This window comes from Protopterus annectens, chromosome 5.part0, assembly GCF_019279795.1.
Source record: "Protopterus annectens isolate FY-2018-M chromosome 5.part0, PAN1.0, whole genome shotgun sequence".
Classification (NCBI taxonomy): domain Eukaryota; kingdom Metazoa; phylum Chordata; order Ceratodontiformes; family Protopteridae; genus Protopterus; species Protopterus annectens.
In genome coordinates, this window is record NC_056735.1 from 160,106,438 (window position 1) to 160,123,061 (window position 16,624).

Sequence of the window (16,624 nt, forward strand, 5' to 3'; positions counted from 1 at the left end):
CCTACTTCCACTCCCAGGATTCAGACCATGGCTGTGTCTGCTACAATTTAAAGACTGTCCATCAGAGTTGTGTGTGCTATATAGATATTGTTGTACATCTCCTATCTGCTTTCTGTCTTATAATTCTCCTGTGCTTTTGCATTCTGACCTTGTATTACAACACTCTTATACAGATTTCCTAGACAGTTATATTTTGTAGGACAGTATGGGCAACAATGATGAGTAATACCTCATTATTCAGAGCAACCTCATTAGTCACAATGCCATACAATACCAATGTAAATAGTACCAGTACAGAGTCACATTCTTGTATTTCTGGGCACAGTGTTGGTATCCGACAGACCTGTGGGAGAAATGTTTGTTAGCACTACCTGAATGTTGCCATACACAGTACCACATTACATATCACTATTATGCACATACATCTCACTCTGTTACTGTACACACTCTGGCCACAGCTTGACAACAAGGGGGTGAAAATGGGATATGCATGGCTTCTTACTCTCATAAGGTTTTGAGGAGTTTTGTTCTCACAGATGTGTGTCAATCAGTTGTATTTCCTGTTTGCTGCCTATACGTCTGAGATCATCCCACTGATTTCACAGGGGGACAGGTTAACAGGCACCAGATATGGGCCACTTTACTGGACATTCTGGACAGATCTGTATAGTTGTGGGTATGATTCTGTATGCAAACTACTCCCACTGCCAGGATTCGAACCATGGCTTTGTGTGCTAAAAATACAACAGTTTACATCTCAGTTGCATGTGCTATTCAGGTTTTGTTGTCTACCTTTTCCCTGGTTCCTGTCTCTGTGTCTCTCAATTGTACTAAATGGCCTCTGGGGATTACAACAGTCATACACAGGCATTCCTACACATTCTATTTATGGTGCACAGTGTGGGTAACAGTGCTTAACACAACAGTACTATTACGTGATTGCAAATCTACATTACCATATGATACCAAAGTATACACATGCAGTCCAGCAGTTAGAACTTTATTGTCAGGCTATTACACTTTATTTACATACAAACTATATGAGACTCTTCCTGCCATATTCTCTGGTGTATGCAGTACTTGCCTTGAACAATGCAGGTTTTATATAGGCAATTAGTTTACTAATACTTTTAGTTTTATTTCCTATGATAGTAAATGCAGGAGTATTACTGACCTGCCTCGCATTGCAACCTTGCCAGGCAACTTACATGGGCCTTGTGGTTTGCAGCCCAATCCATTGCAGCTGTGGGGGACATAAGAGGAATATTTAGCCATACCTATCCATAATATACATGAGCTGACAATTATTACACACATAGTGGGGTGATACTTAAACACAGCTGGGACATCCCCAGCCATTCTAGCCTCTTAGATCCACTGCTCCAAGAGGCCCCCCTTACGCAGCTTCAGGTTAGCATAGTGATGCCTGACTTGCTCATCAGTTCGGGGTATGTCAGTGGCACTGGTGAGGTCACAGGCGAAATGGTCCCAGGCCTCCACCTTATATTGGGAACCCTAGTACTAGCCCTGCAGCAGTCTCTGCTCATGGTCTTTAACAAGGAGTCCTACCATGACTCTGGACCCCTGGATGCACCAGTGCTGCGCTCAAAAGTGCACACCTCCCCCCCTTCCTGACATGGTGCCTGCAAAAGGAAGCTACAACCAATTATGAGATGTATTCCTGCTATTTAGGGATGATATCCCACACTTTTCTGTGATTGGCCAGTTTTTAAAAGGCTAAGCTATAGGCAAACCTGCTTACCTAAGGTTGGCATTGTTTAAAGGGGTATACCACTGGGCACACTGAGGTAGCTGGTCTACACATTGCTTACACCTCCTTAGCTGGACTATGGAATGCTTAGCATTGCTTACATTAGACTTTGCATTATATTTTATTTTTTGCATTGATTTCTTATTCATTACATCTTATACATCTGCTGGTATCCATGATTAATGTGTGCATACACTCTATGGGGTCCTTGTGTTTTATTGGGGACTTTAACACTCTAGTACTGTTACACCTCACTTCTGGGCTTACTGCTGTACTCCAGTTCACATATTTATGTTATGTAGTGGGTTATGGAACATATGACTGTATATTGATTCCTTTCACAGGTTTAATTTGATTTCACTATAGTGAGGACTTGTTTGGTGATACCTCATTCTTCTGTACTGCTGTAATGGCTTGATGGTTAACTACTGTGACTACAGTGTATAGGGTCCTGGGTTCAAGACCTGTGAAACTGTTTATTTTGTTGCTGGGCAGAACAAGGGCCATTGGGTACAGAGTGATTAAGGCACTTTTGAGCAGTTGTAAGTGGGTTTGTGTGGGTTTGCGTGAGGGTAAGCACTGCTAACCTCCGGTTAAATATACTTACAGAGAGTTAGCTTCAATATTGCTTAACTTGTGTGTGCATTGCTTACCCCTGTGCAAATGGGCTTAAACACACTTACTGGTGCTTAAATATGCTTACTGCTGCTTATTCATGCTTGCACTTGCTTACTGGTGCTTACTCTCGCTTACAATTGCACTGATTTAGACAGTTATATGTAATGGTTCTTGGGAAGGTTGGGGAATTGGAAGCTGTATGGAGTTGTCATTCATTACACATTTTACTGTTTCATTACACATTTTACCTGCCATTTGTATCCATGATTCCTATGTATATATACTGTATGGGGCACATGTGCTTATCTTGGGACTTTGCAACATTATGACACTGACACCTCAAATGTCCATTTAACACCATACTCCAGTTCACAATTAAATGTTATTTATTAGGTTAAACAGCAAAAAAATGTTCATAAACTGATTTCACATGGAAAGTGCTGCAGTGGGACTTGAACCGGGAATGCCTGCTCATAAGGCGAATGCTCTGCCCACTACACTATTGCTATACTGCTTCATTTGCATATATCTTCCTTGTTATCCTCTTCAGCCATTTAAGCTGCATTAACCGTAGCTAAGCGATGTGCACACCTGTGCACCTACTGTTATCTTTAATCAGATTTTTAATTTAAAAAAAGGGTTTGTTCATTTTATTTGTATTTACTTGCTGTTGTACATGACGGGGAATGATGGTGGGGATACAAGGACACCTGTGAGCAGTCTCGCTCATTTCTTAGGCCTTTCTGCTGTTCTTCATTGCGGGGGCATGTATATTCTGAGAGCTCTGCTCTCAGACACACACCCTGCACTCTTACACGCTCCATGTAAGATTAAAAGCTCAGGCAGTACACCTCATTAATATGCATGGCGCGCTGCCATCCTGCTCCTAAACAGACGCTTCCATGTAGGACTAATCTAGTCCTGCATGGAAGATTAGTAAATCAAGTAGTGCAATGACAATACACATCCAAGCTCTACCCTTGACAACTACCTTTCTAACTAATCCATCTTGACTGAAAGTGCATGGAAGATTAGTAAATCCGGGGGCATATGTCTGACAGATATAGTAACGCAACTGTTATTTAGGTTGTGGAGTATAAATCAAAAACTTCTGAAACAATAGCTTAATGTTACTTGATAGTTCAACATGTTTAGATTTAAACACAGTTTAAGCACAGCTATAGTGTAATAATTTTACTTACCTTGCTGATGCATTACGGGTATTCATGTATTCTAAGCAATATACATGTTAATGTGAGTAATATTGGCTTGTAACAAGGATCAGATGCATTTCATTTCATAAAACAGTAAAAGTAATCATTATAACTTTCTCTCTGTGCTGCTGCTCAAGCCTATGCATCTACTCGATGCACAGAGCATGGTTCAAGGTCAGGTCTTCATCAACTGATAAAAGAGAAAACAAACTATGAATGATGTATTCCTCACAGTGACATACATTTCTGAAGAACATTAGATAATCACCGTATACATTTTTCAGGGTTACGTACAGGTTTTTAACACAGATTACAGGACAGGAGATTCAAACTTGCAATGACAATACACATCCAAGCTCTAACCTTGACAACTACCTTCCTATCTAATCCATCTTGACTGAAAGTGCATGTTATGAATGCAGTGAAAAGACTTGGTTGTATGACATCACCTGAATGGGGGATGATCTACTTATATGGATCCTGGCTGATGAATTCAAAGTAAGAGCATGTGCTGATCATGGAGGTAAAGAGTTTGCAAACCTAAATTCATGCCAGCACTGTGGTCAGAAACATTAACAATAATGGAAAACATTCATTCCTGAGACAGTGGGATGGTGTCATGTATCATAAACTTACTGTTAACAGACTCATATAAGTTCTTGCACATAAGGGAGACAGTAAGGTATGTGGGGCCCTGATATTCCTTAGCAAAGTGCACATCATTAAGTAAATACATATATCTTCCCCATTCTGCATTTCTCCTCTGAGTCTGCCTATTCCACATTTTGGCATTTTCTGGCTTGCTAAAGTTTATATCTGTAACAGTAACAGTACTTGGAACACATCTAGAGCCTGTTTACTGCATTTCCTGTGTTGCACTTAATTTAAAATTGTTTTTTTCTCTAAAAACTGCATTTTACCTGATTTTGGCCTAGCACTCAAGTGTGGAGTCATTTATTGCACTGTTGTGATTATTTTGCTGCTTGTGTATCTCTGCTACCTTTAAACTACAACAAAAAGAAAAAAAAACAAAAAATCTTGCTTTTTTCCCACTTTCTGAAAGTTAAGAAAGTTCAGTTACAGATTTGCTGTTCTGAACTGTTTGGAAGTTTCTAGAAGGCCAGTGCTTACTTGGGCTACAGGGAAGTCTCTGTGTTCATGAGTGGGAGTGGTTAACACTGAACAGCCTGCCTGTCCCTGGAGGAGTGGTTACTACCTAGAAGCTGTAGTTTTATTGGCCATTGTGGGTCAATTCTTAACTCCTTGATCTCTCTCTCTCTTAAAACCCTACAACTCTCTTTTTGCGCGGTTTTGCGCACTGAGCAGGGTCGGGCAGCGCCGCCCAAAACAGGTTTAAACTATTCCAGGCTCCACAAAGTCTGCTCTTCACTTTTTCCCTTAGAACTGTTCAAACTCTCAAAGTAATCACTCTATTCTCTTTCTAAAGCCCTGCACTTGCTCAGCTCTTATAAGAAAACACTAACTAACTAAAGCACTACACTCTCCTTGACTTCTCATAAGTATTAGGCTCCCGATTGGTCCTTCCTGATCAAGTGAAAAATCAGTTCCCTTTCCTAATCTGATCAGTAAAAAAAACAGTTCCCTATACTAATCTGGTATGTCCAAGGGTCAGTTTCAAGATTACTCTCCAGTCCAGCTGGTGAATGTGGGAATTTTGAGGCAATGTTACAATTGCCTTATGTACACAGACAACCCTCTCCTCCTTCCAACAAACTCTAATTCATGTGAGAGATGCAGTTACACAGCCAAACTGGAGGCAGAGCTCTCTCAACCCAAGACTGGCACAGTCCGTCAGGAGGAAAAGGTAACCACCCACACCACAAATCCAGTCTCACATAGACCTATTGCATCTGCATACCCAACACATAAAACATACTCGGAGGCTCTAAATAAAAATATGCCTAAACAGCAAAGACCTCCTAAGCAGATATCCAAGCAGCAGCCACCCCTCAACAATACCCACGAATCACATATCTCACAAAATCAGTGTGCCTCACAGTCACAGCCCTTAAGGCCAAACAACACACCAAATACACTTGTTATAGGGGACTCTATTGTCCGGCACACTGACGTCCCACTCACCAGACTGAACAAGGAGAAGGTCACTGCAAGCTGCCTGTCGTGAGCCAGGATCCGCCACATAACACAAGCACTCAGGTCACTCCAAAGCAAGTACAAGTATGACTCCGTCATTGTCCATGCTGGTGTGAATGACCTGAGATATACCTCCCTGGACTACATGAAAAGAGACATAAAGGAGCTCTCTGACCATGTAGCCCAGGCTGGTATGACCCTGACCTTGAGTAGCATCTTGCCCTCACCAAGAATGATGCCACAGTATAAAGACAAAATGATCAGTTTCAACAATTGGCTAAAGTATTGCTGTCATTCAAAGAGGATCCAGTGTCTGTCAGCCTGAGATGACATGCTTGACAAGCCATGTTGCTTCGCTAGGGACGGCTTGCACCTGTCACCCTTAGGCTTTCGTATACTGGCCAAGGCTCTTGCCACCCCCATAGTGCCTTTTTTAGGCAAGGCTCAAAGGACAAACCCACCTCCATAGACAACCCAAGGATAAAAAAACTAAAGATAATGCTACTCAATGCCAGAAGTCTAAACCTCAAGATGCACGCACTCGAGGCTCTCCTCAGTATGGAGAAAATCGATGTCTGTTCAGTAACAGAAACTTGGTTCAAGGCTCCTGAGAGCACCCCAGCACTACCAGGTTATAACTCATACCATGCGTTTCGGCCCCAAAACTCGGACCGAAGCACAAAAGGAGGGGAGTATCTATATTCATCAAAGATACCTACACCTCCAGGTTAGTGGCACTGCGAAGCATCGGAAACCATCCATGTGCAACTAACAGCGGCAAAACTGCCTTTAGTTTGTAGCCTGCTACAGAACACCCTCCCTATTACAGGAACCCCACTTGGCATTCCTGAGAACACTGGAGAATATGAAGGTCTCTCCAAACACTATGTTATTGGGTGACTTCAACTACCCAAACATTGACTGGGAAAACTACTCAAGCCCAAACACCCTCGCCCAATGGTTCCTTGAATTTATAAACTCTAACGCAATGGAACAACTGGTCACCACTCCCACAAGAGGGAACATCATATTGGACCTGGTCATCACCAACATGGGGACTCTATGTTCCACACCAGAGGTAAACCCCTCATTGGTAAGATCAGACCATAAACAAATTTCCCTGGACATCCATATCCCGTCCCCACCCCCAGCCAAGGAAATCACTGTAAAGAATTTCTGAAAAGCCAACTTTGCACTTCTCAAGACTGAGGAGGAATCCTTCAAAGTCCCTGGGCCAGAGGATAATACAGCCCAATCCGCAGAATCCTTTACAAATGCATTCTATGAGCACCTGCAGGAATGCATGGATCGTGCTATCCCAAATAAAACCAAGACTCACTCCTCCAAAAACAGGAGACCGGTCTGGTGGACCCTGGCCATAAATAAGCTATACAACAGAAGGAGGAAGCTACTACATGACAGAGCAAAATCCCAAAAAGGGAAGGCATCTTTGATCAGTATTAGCAAGAAACTTCGATCCCTCATAAAATCATCAAAGGTCAGTTTCGAAAGAAAAATTGCCCTAGACACTAAAGATAATCACAAGGCCTTCTTTAGTTATGTCAGGGACATGGGCAGAAACTCCCAGATATGCTCTGAATTGTTGCATAACGGTACAAAATATACCGAACCTACAGACATAGCCAACATCCTGGCAGACAGATTCAGCGCAAACTTCTCCCCCTTCCCCCAAAGGAGCAAATGCCTATCCCAACTGAATGTAACCTCCCTGACATCACAGATGCACAGGTGAAAGCTGCCCTCTCCAAAGCAAAAAACACAGCATCTATGGGACCGGACGGTGTCCTAGGCTGTGTCTTACATGAGCTCCAAGAAGAACTGAACCCTCACATTAAGTCACTGTTCAAACTTAGCCTTACTACAGGATATGTACCCAAAGAATGGCATACTGCTACAGTAGTCCCACTCCAGAAAGGTGGTGCCACAACGGACCCCGGAAACTATCACCCCATAAGCCTGACTAGTCTGGTCTGTAAAGTTATGGAGCGTATTATCATGGAACTCATAATCAAAGATATTGGGAGCCTCCAGACACTGGACCCTACCCAATTCAGCTTTGTTAAGGGCAGATCTTGTCTCTTAAACCTAGTTGATTTCTTTGAAACAGTTACCAAAGCCATAGATGAGGGCAAGGTAGTCCACACAGCCTACCTGGACCTCGCAAAAGCCTTCGACACAATACTCCACTCGGGCATCATAAATAAGCTTACCAGCTTAAATATCAACCCCTATATCACAAGATGGGTTGCAAACTGGCTCAGAGATAGAACCCACATGGTCAGAATCGCAGGTGCCATGTCTGAATCCAAACCAGTTACAAGTGGCATCCCACAGGGCTCAGTTCTGGGACCTCTCTTGTTCGGTATATACTTCTCTGAGGTTCAGACTAACACGGGGGGATTATGGCTGACAAAGTTCACAGATGACTGCAAACTGGGGACCATAATCGAATCTCAAGTTGACACAAGCATCCCCCAAAAGGGTCTCACAGAGATGGATGCTTTGTGCCAGAGCCACGGCCTCAAGCTAAATGCTAAAAAGTGCATAGTCATCCCCTTTGGGAAAAACAAGGTGCCCACAAATTACCACATAGGTGGTAATCCATTAAGTACGGAAGAAGTAATTAGAGATTTGGGGACCAACATAGATAGTAATCTCTCCTTTGATAATCACGTTGCCAAAGTGGTTAGAAAGACCTTCTATATAGCCCACCTTATCATGAAAGGGTTCGCATCTAGATCAAGAGAGGTCATTGTGCCCCTCTACTTGTCACTCGTCAGGCCCATAATTGAATACAATGCCCCTTTTGGGATGTACCTTACCCGACACCTGCAGCAACTGGAGAGACCCTAAAAGTACCTCACCAAGAGGATCATGGGCTACAAAAAGATGTCCTATGCAGCTCGACTAAAGAAACTCCAGATCTACTCAGTTGCTTACCTCCTACTCAGAGGCGATCTATGCCTGACGTACAAAGCCATGTCAAACCCAGAATTAATGGACATGCTCCACCTCAAAAAATCCAAGTCCCTTAGAGTTACATGCTCCAGGGACCTAAACCTCAGCGCAAAAATAAATAGGACATGTTGGAGGGACAGATTCATTTCCCAGAGGCTCCCCTCACTCTGGAATAGAATCCCAATTCATGTTAGACATAGTCCCTCGCTCACCCTTTTCAAGCAAAATCTTGATGCGTGGATGGGAAATCGCAAATTCAACCCTGGGATCTCTTCTGTGTCCCTGCTAGACAGAGGCACAGTAAACTAATCTTAAAAGGGTACCTTCTGTGACCTACTTTACAGAGACACAGTAGGCTAATCTAATAGGGAGGCGGAAGCCAAATACACTCTGGCTAGGCTTATAAATGCCTTAGGGCAGATAGCCTAGTATCTACCTATGAACCTATGAACTCCCTCAAAGGAGGAGGATGACATGCTTGAATTTAATGTAATAATTAATGATAAAACAGAACTTGTTAGCACTTTTAAAAATAGTGCCATATTAACAAAAATATTTGTCAGACATGTAACAGTCTGTAACAAGCTTTACTAATGCTCCAATTAAAGAGATGCTGTTAACAGACCATTACCCAGTGGCAGCTGGTGGCTTCAAATCAAAGGGGGGCTGCAGGAGACAGATGAATGGGTGTGGCTAAATAGAAAGGGGTGAGGCTATGCTAAAAAAAAACACAAAACTGGGATTTTAATTAAATATGCTGCCCTGGGTACCAAACCATCATTATGAGATTAAAATCAAGACAAAATGAAGTGTAGAAGAAAACAAATATTTCAATGCATTGGCTACATGACAGCTTACTTCATATCTAGATGGAAACAAAAAGGGTGTGAGGCATGAAAAAAGAAATTACTTTTTAAATACATTACTTGAATGTCAGTCAAACTCAAGTATAAAAAAAACAAGCAGCACTCAACTCAAATCACTTCTCCTTGCACTGCAGTTCTAATTATAATTTCTATTCAGCTTTATAAAAGTACCAGGTAGCATGCTGAAAGTAGCAATTTCTGTGATACCCCCACTTGGAAAAATGTTTCTTAGCCAAATAAGACCTGCTGCCTGAAAACAACTGTCTAATTCTTTCATGAGGAAAACATGATCAAAGTAAAAAATGAACAGCAAACAAGAAACAAGCTCAAGATAAATTTCTTAAAGGATTACTGCACAGGTTATGGACCACACATGATAGATTGGCATTCTCTTTAGTTTACGGGTAAAGCCTGAAAAGATGACTGCAAGTTTCTAACAAATGTAATGAGCTTCTGAAAATATTCTAATCCTGTCCTTTACTACAAACACTGTCATATGCATTTCAATATCTAAGGCTTATATGCAATCTAGTTGTGTAAATATTCTCTGCATGGCAACAACAAAAAGGCTTTCAATGTTGGTAATTCTTTAACAGTCTGCTTATTAAAGCTTTCTTGCATCTTACAATCCCAGACAAGCTTACATGATGGTCATTAAAGCATTGCTACTTAAACACAGAGCAACAGGCTCTGCAACAACATGCATTTTCTGAATAAGAAGCATTAATCAACATTATAAAAAATATGACAGAAAACCAGAACATTCTGTAAAATGAAGGACAGATGAAACGCCACTGTAGTACTTGTGTCTACCTTGGATGGGATAATACTCTGCACACTTACACTGCATAACTGCTCCTTGCCTTGCTTAGACACATCCAGAGTCACTATGTGGGGGAGTGGGGTGCAACAAGTATGTCACAATTTGAAGTGGTTCTGGTTGACGGTGATGGCCCTGACACATTTGTCATACCTCTCAACCTCAGAGCAAGAAATCTGGACAAAGCCATAAATAGAAGTGGGGCAGAGGTCCAAAAATAAGGACAGATTTTAAATATTGCTCTCATAAACTTAGAAAGATAATAGAATAGTAGGTCTTGCATTAGTATGAATTTTCTGAAAGGTATGAAATCTAAAACTCAAATGTCTGTCATTATTTTCTAACTTCAGTCTTTAATGATTTGCCACTAATTTGCCAGAAAACTACAATTTTATGAAAAATGGACCAAAAATGTGATGCAATAATATAAAATAGGCACACAATACAGCTGGGAACCTGTCAAAGAAGGGACACTTTTTTAAATATTAGTACTGTTAAGTTGAGCATCTGACAAAATAAGAGAATCTACATGCATTTCTGAAATTAAAAGTAATATATTACTCTGATCATTTCAATTATTTATTAATTGTAAACCCTCCACATTTTCTTCAAAATTTGTCATTTTGCGAGGGATTATTAGGGGGAGAGCAACATTTTGAGTCAAAATTGGGGACAGTTGAGAGGTTTGGATATACCTAATTCTATAAAGTGATTTATTTGCTCATACCTCTCAAACTCTTAATGCAGGAAGTCTGGACAAGGCCAAATATATTGGGGGAACATACAAACAGTACTAAAAATTGCTGTTGTATAAACTTAGATAATTGACAGAATAACAGGTCTTACTTTAGCATGCATTTTTCTGAAGGGTGTGAAGTCTGAAATGCAATGTCTGTCATTATTTAGTGGCTTCATTCCTAAATGGTTTGCCAGAAAACCACAAATGTTATAAGAAAAAAACAAAAATAAGAAGCAAAAATCTATTCAGTTTGCAAAAATCTGGACGGTTGAGAGGTATAGTTCAGCTGGGACTGAGTTTGCTGCCCTTCCCCCTCACAAAATCATGGTTGAATGGGGGCTACCCCTCTGCAGCTATTCCAGTGTCCCATTACTTGGCTATTTTTCCCCATTTACCATAAACACTGTAATGTGCATACTGCTTTACTTCTACGATGATTTGGATTTCATTTAAAAGTTTTATTTTACATTTTACAGCACAAACACTAATAGACATCTGCTAAACAAAGCAATGCAGTTTCACAATGAAAATAGACTTAGCATTAAAACTTCTCTGCCCTTGAAACTCACATTCATTGAAACAGCATCAAAACCCACATTCAAAGAAAATACATCTGGCCAGTGTCAGATAAAGATTAATACACCTTCTTGATTGTATTAAATTAGATTCCTTGTATAATACAGTACAGTTGTTAGAGGACTGTGAAGATATGTGAAAGCTGCCAGCCTAGACAGAATTTTGTAGATAATTCTGTCATTTGTAAATATTAATGTAAGCCACGGGCTTGTTCTCTTAAATGTGAAAAGACTACTTTGGATATTGAACTGCAAAAATGCAACAACAGTGCACTCTGGTGTAACAAAGCTGATAAGTCAATTCTTTGATGTCAAAATTCAGAGCCGATATGTTTAGAGGGAGGGATCCTGACTATTGTTTTAAGACCAGAGTTAATGGCTACAATTTGCATGTATAAATGTCCTTTATTGCTCTGGTTTCTGACCAACTGTAAAGAATGTAAATGTAGTTTCTGTTAGCCTGGGAACAACAGAGAAGTGTGAGGAATGATGTCATGTGAATCAGCTCTGTGTTATCAATTTAAAGATAGAGAATCAGAGAGCTCTCAGCATTTTGTCTTGAGAACATCCAAAATCACCAGCATTATCTTGCTCTAAATATAAGTTATTTAGAACTGTGTTTTCTCTTAGATATAAATAGGAAATAGGAAGATTACACTAGTTTGTTTTTCTGTGATGTCAGAACTTTAGCTACTGTATTATTTTAAGTATTTCTCTGTGATCTCTGAACTCTTGACTAGCACTGTGTAGTAAGAAATATTGCCTTGTGTTTTTATTATTTATTATTAAATATTTTTAAACCTTTCAACTGTGACTGTTTTGTGTAGAGATAATTTAAGCTCTAAGAGTACATTGCATGTACATAGTGATACTGTACCAAGTCACTCCAAATAAGTCTTGACTGTTTGGATGCACTTACCATTTGGATAATAATATTGCACAGTAATAATTGGACATCCTTCATAAGAGCCTTTGCGTAGCTGATGAATATTAGCTGGGTGGTGGCAGTGATTTCTACCATATAGACTGGGTAAAAGGGCCACAGCTGGAAAACCTTTGCCAGCCTTCCTCAGGAGTGTCTGTGTGGTTGTATAAACTCTTATCTCAAAGTGTGTGTGTCACCTACTTGGGCAGGGACACAAAGCACTGGTTGGACAGAGAGGGTAACGGAGGTTTTAGCTTGCCCTGCTTGCTGAGATCTGGACCCTATAGCTGTTCCAGTGAGGAGTTTTATTGGGGACCTGGAGATAAAGGGAGAAACCAGCTCCAGACTGATTGTGATCTCTGTGTGCTCTTAAGGGAAATTGTACTTAACTGTGTGTGTATTTATTATTCTTTCCCTATATGGATGCCCCTCACTAGTGTTAGTGGTGAGGATTGAGGCTCCTTGATTGCTGGGCCAGTGCACAGGTGTCACAAGGGCATTTTAAATTTATTATTTTGAACATTTTTCTAGTAAACAATTAAACAAAATACATGCACCAATAATGACAAAACTGCCCATTTCAGAACATTTCCATCATAAACATCATTCAGACCTTTACAGTCCACCAGTATCAGTAAATATGCATAATATCTGCAGAAGTAAGTCATCTAAATAATTCCACATTAAAGAGCTCTGTAACTAATGAAGAGGTTGCTGCTGGCACACAACTTTATATTTCATTGTTTCATCTACAAATAAAGTGCCTGTTGCTCTTGAGGAATAAATTACCTATGCTACATTAAAAAAATGATAAATCAGTAATATTGCAATAGGGAATGGATGGCAAACTGATAACAGGTTCATCGTTACTAGGTATTTTCACCAAAGAGGACATTTTCAGGACTGCAGCATCCACCCCCTTTAAATATACAACACAGTACAGTATCAGTAATGCATCTATATACTGTGCGAGTAGAACCCACAGTCTTCTACATCAAAAGTAAGTATACTATCTGTTGTGCTATTTACAACACAAGCAGCCACAGCATAAGCAGCACTAAACTTCTCTTCAAGCTCTCAGCTCCTTGTAAAATGCACTTGACACTCAACTGTATCGCTCAACTTTGAGGCACAAGAAATCTAGAAAAAGCCAACATTTATTGGGGGGGCAAAAGCCCAAAAACTAGTGACATGTTTTAAACATTGCTTGCATAATCTTGGAAAGTTGCTATAATAAAATGTTGTGTTACCACCATGCATTTTACTGCCAAAACCTGAACCCAGGATCCTGTGCACTACAGTCAGAACAACTTACTACTATGCCAAATCAGTTGTTTCTTGAAAAGCAGGTAGACTGAAACTTAAATGGCTATCATTTATTGAATTCAGTTCTCACCATAGCTCTCAACTTCTTAGCACAAAACACCTAGAAAAAGTCAATAATGGAGGAATACAGCCCCGAAACATATTCACTGAATTCAGTTCTCACCAACCTGTTAGCACAAAAAACCTGGACAAAGCCATTAATGGGGGGATACAGCCCCAAAAATAGGGACAAATTTCAAATATTGATCTTATAAACAGAAAATTGCTAGAATAAAAGCCTTTCTGTTATCATGTACTTTCTGAAGATTATGAAGTCTGACATTCAAATGCCTATCATTATTTATTGAATTCAAAATCCAGAAAAAAACACAGCTTTTATGAGGAACAGAACAAAAATAAGGCAACATGTTCACAAGTGGTGCTGGGTAGGGAATTCAAGCTCTTGCTACCTACTACCAAAGGTACAGGGTTTGAGTCTAGCCACCAGGTATATTTTCTGACTTCTTTCTAGCTACTGGGGCATTTTACACACACACCCTTCATTAGTATAAACAAGTGGTACCTGCAGAGTTTCAGTCCAAAGCAGCTTCGTTAATGCCGGCCAGCCAAAGCTCTAGTTTCAAATACAAAAGCCCCACAAGATCCAAAGCCTTGTCTCTCCCACAAGGAGCAGGCTCCAGCATGCAGACATTGCAGTCTGATCTTCTTCTAGTCTATGCAGTTGTAACTGCTGGTAAGACAGTATGGACTCAGAAGACAGCTTGCAACAGCAAAGATCCCAGATGTTTATGCAATTGTAACTGCATAGACTTCTGTGATCTTTGCTGTTACAGGCTGTCTTCTGAGTCCAAACTGTCTTACCAGCAGTCCAGATTCTGTGCACATGCTCCGGACTGGCTCAGTAGCACTCCAGACTCAGGAAATGCTGCAAGTGTGCATGTGTGAGTTCCGGGGACTCGCGTTTGTTTTTATTTATTTTTTCTTTTGTTTTCTGTGGTTTTTATTCATTTCATTTCTTTTGTACAGCTTGAGAGGGGGCTGCAGCCCTGCAGCCCAATAGCACGAGCTGCCCCTGCAGCCCAATAGCACGAACTGCCCCTGCCATTATGTATTATGAATATATTCATTGGAATTCGATGACTAGCTGAATTACTCACAGCCATGCACAAAATAAATGTTGAGATCAATAAATGGAATATGCTTCTCTAAAGAAATGCTATCAGTGAAAAAAAAAAAAAACAAGATAATTTCAGATATGTTTCTCCTGTCTGGATTGGAACCTACAGCATACAAAAATGCAAGCATATCAACCACTTTTCTTACAGGCTGAGTTAACAGGCAGCAGATATCGCATCTTAACAAACAGGTACTGCAGGTGTTTATTTGAAGTCCTGCAGAGAACGGATGAATACAGAAACTGCAGAGACTTATTGGACATTTTACAGTAAAGAATTAACAATTATCAACAAATAACTGATAATATATGTGTAAGCAGTCAGACAGGCATTCCTTATTGCTTACAGAAACATAACTGTATTAAAAAGTTTACTTTATTAAGAGGAATGAATTATAGAAGTTATGTATGACTGCTTCATTCTGACATATAGATTAACAGTAACAAATGCATAAACATTGTCTGTGCTTACATTTCCTCAGGTAATAATACAAACACCCTAGAGGACATCCTGCATTGGTTATCCAGTACCTACCTCCAAGAAACTATGGTGCTTGGAGATTTAAACATTGATTGGAAAAGCCGTTCCTCAGAATCTCCTACAACCCATGTCAACCTACATGGTTTTATGCAGCTTATATCCTCCCCCACCAGGATAGGCAATCCCAATAACAAAGACAGTATCCTAGATTGGATACTTATCAACAGCCACCCCTATATGTACAAGTCAGGGACCCTCCCAGATGACCTAAGTGACCACTTACTTATGTACATTATCAAGCACAAGGTGGACAACCCCCACCAGACCACCTTTAAAACCATCAGAAATAATAAGAACTTCAACTCCACTAATTTTCAAAATGAGCTTAAAGCTTGCAATTGGTCAATCGTAAAGCACCTTTCACTGGACGATGCAGTAACAGACTTTAATTCCATATTCTTTACTATTCTTGATTCTCAAGCTCCTGCACACTCCATTAGAACCAAAACAAAAACTGCCCCGTGGCTCTCAAAAGAGACCAAATCTAAAATCATAGCTAGAAATAAGGCATAAGACAAATGACATGCCACAAAAGACCCACTAGATCAACTCCAATACCGACAGCTAAGGAATCAGACAAAAAATCTATTATACCAGACAGAAAAAACTTCTACTACCATCTTCAACAAAAACATTACAACAAACCTCAAAAGTTTTGGGAAAGAATAAACAAACTTCTTCACCCAGGACAGTCCTCCACTCCTATCCCATCAGCTTCCAACCATAAATCCCCAGAGGATATTGTAAATACCTTCAATAGTTTTTTTACTATCCAATTCCTAGCCAGCCAACTGGCACCCAGCTGCTCCAACCCAAATTCTGCCACAACCAGTACCCCACTCTCCTTTAGCTTTCAGCCTGTTTCAATATCACTTATCAGATCTCTAATTAAGAAATTCAAACCAACTACTCTAGCAGCTGATCTCCTCCCACCATAGTATCTGCAAAAAGCAGCAGATGC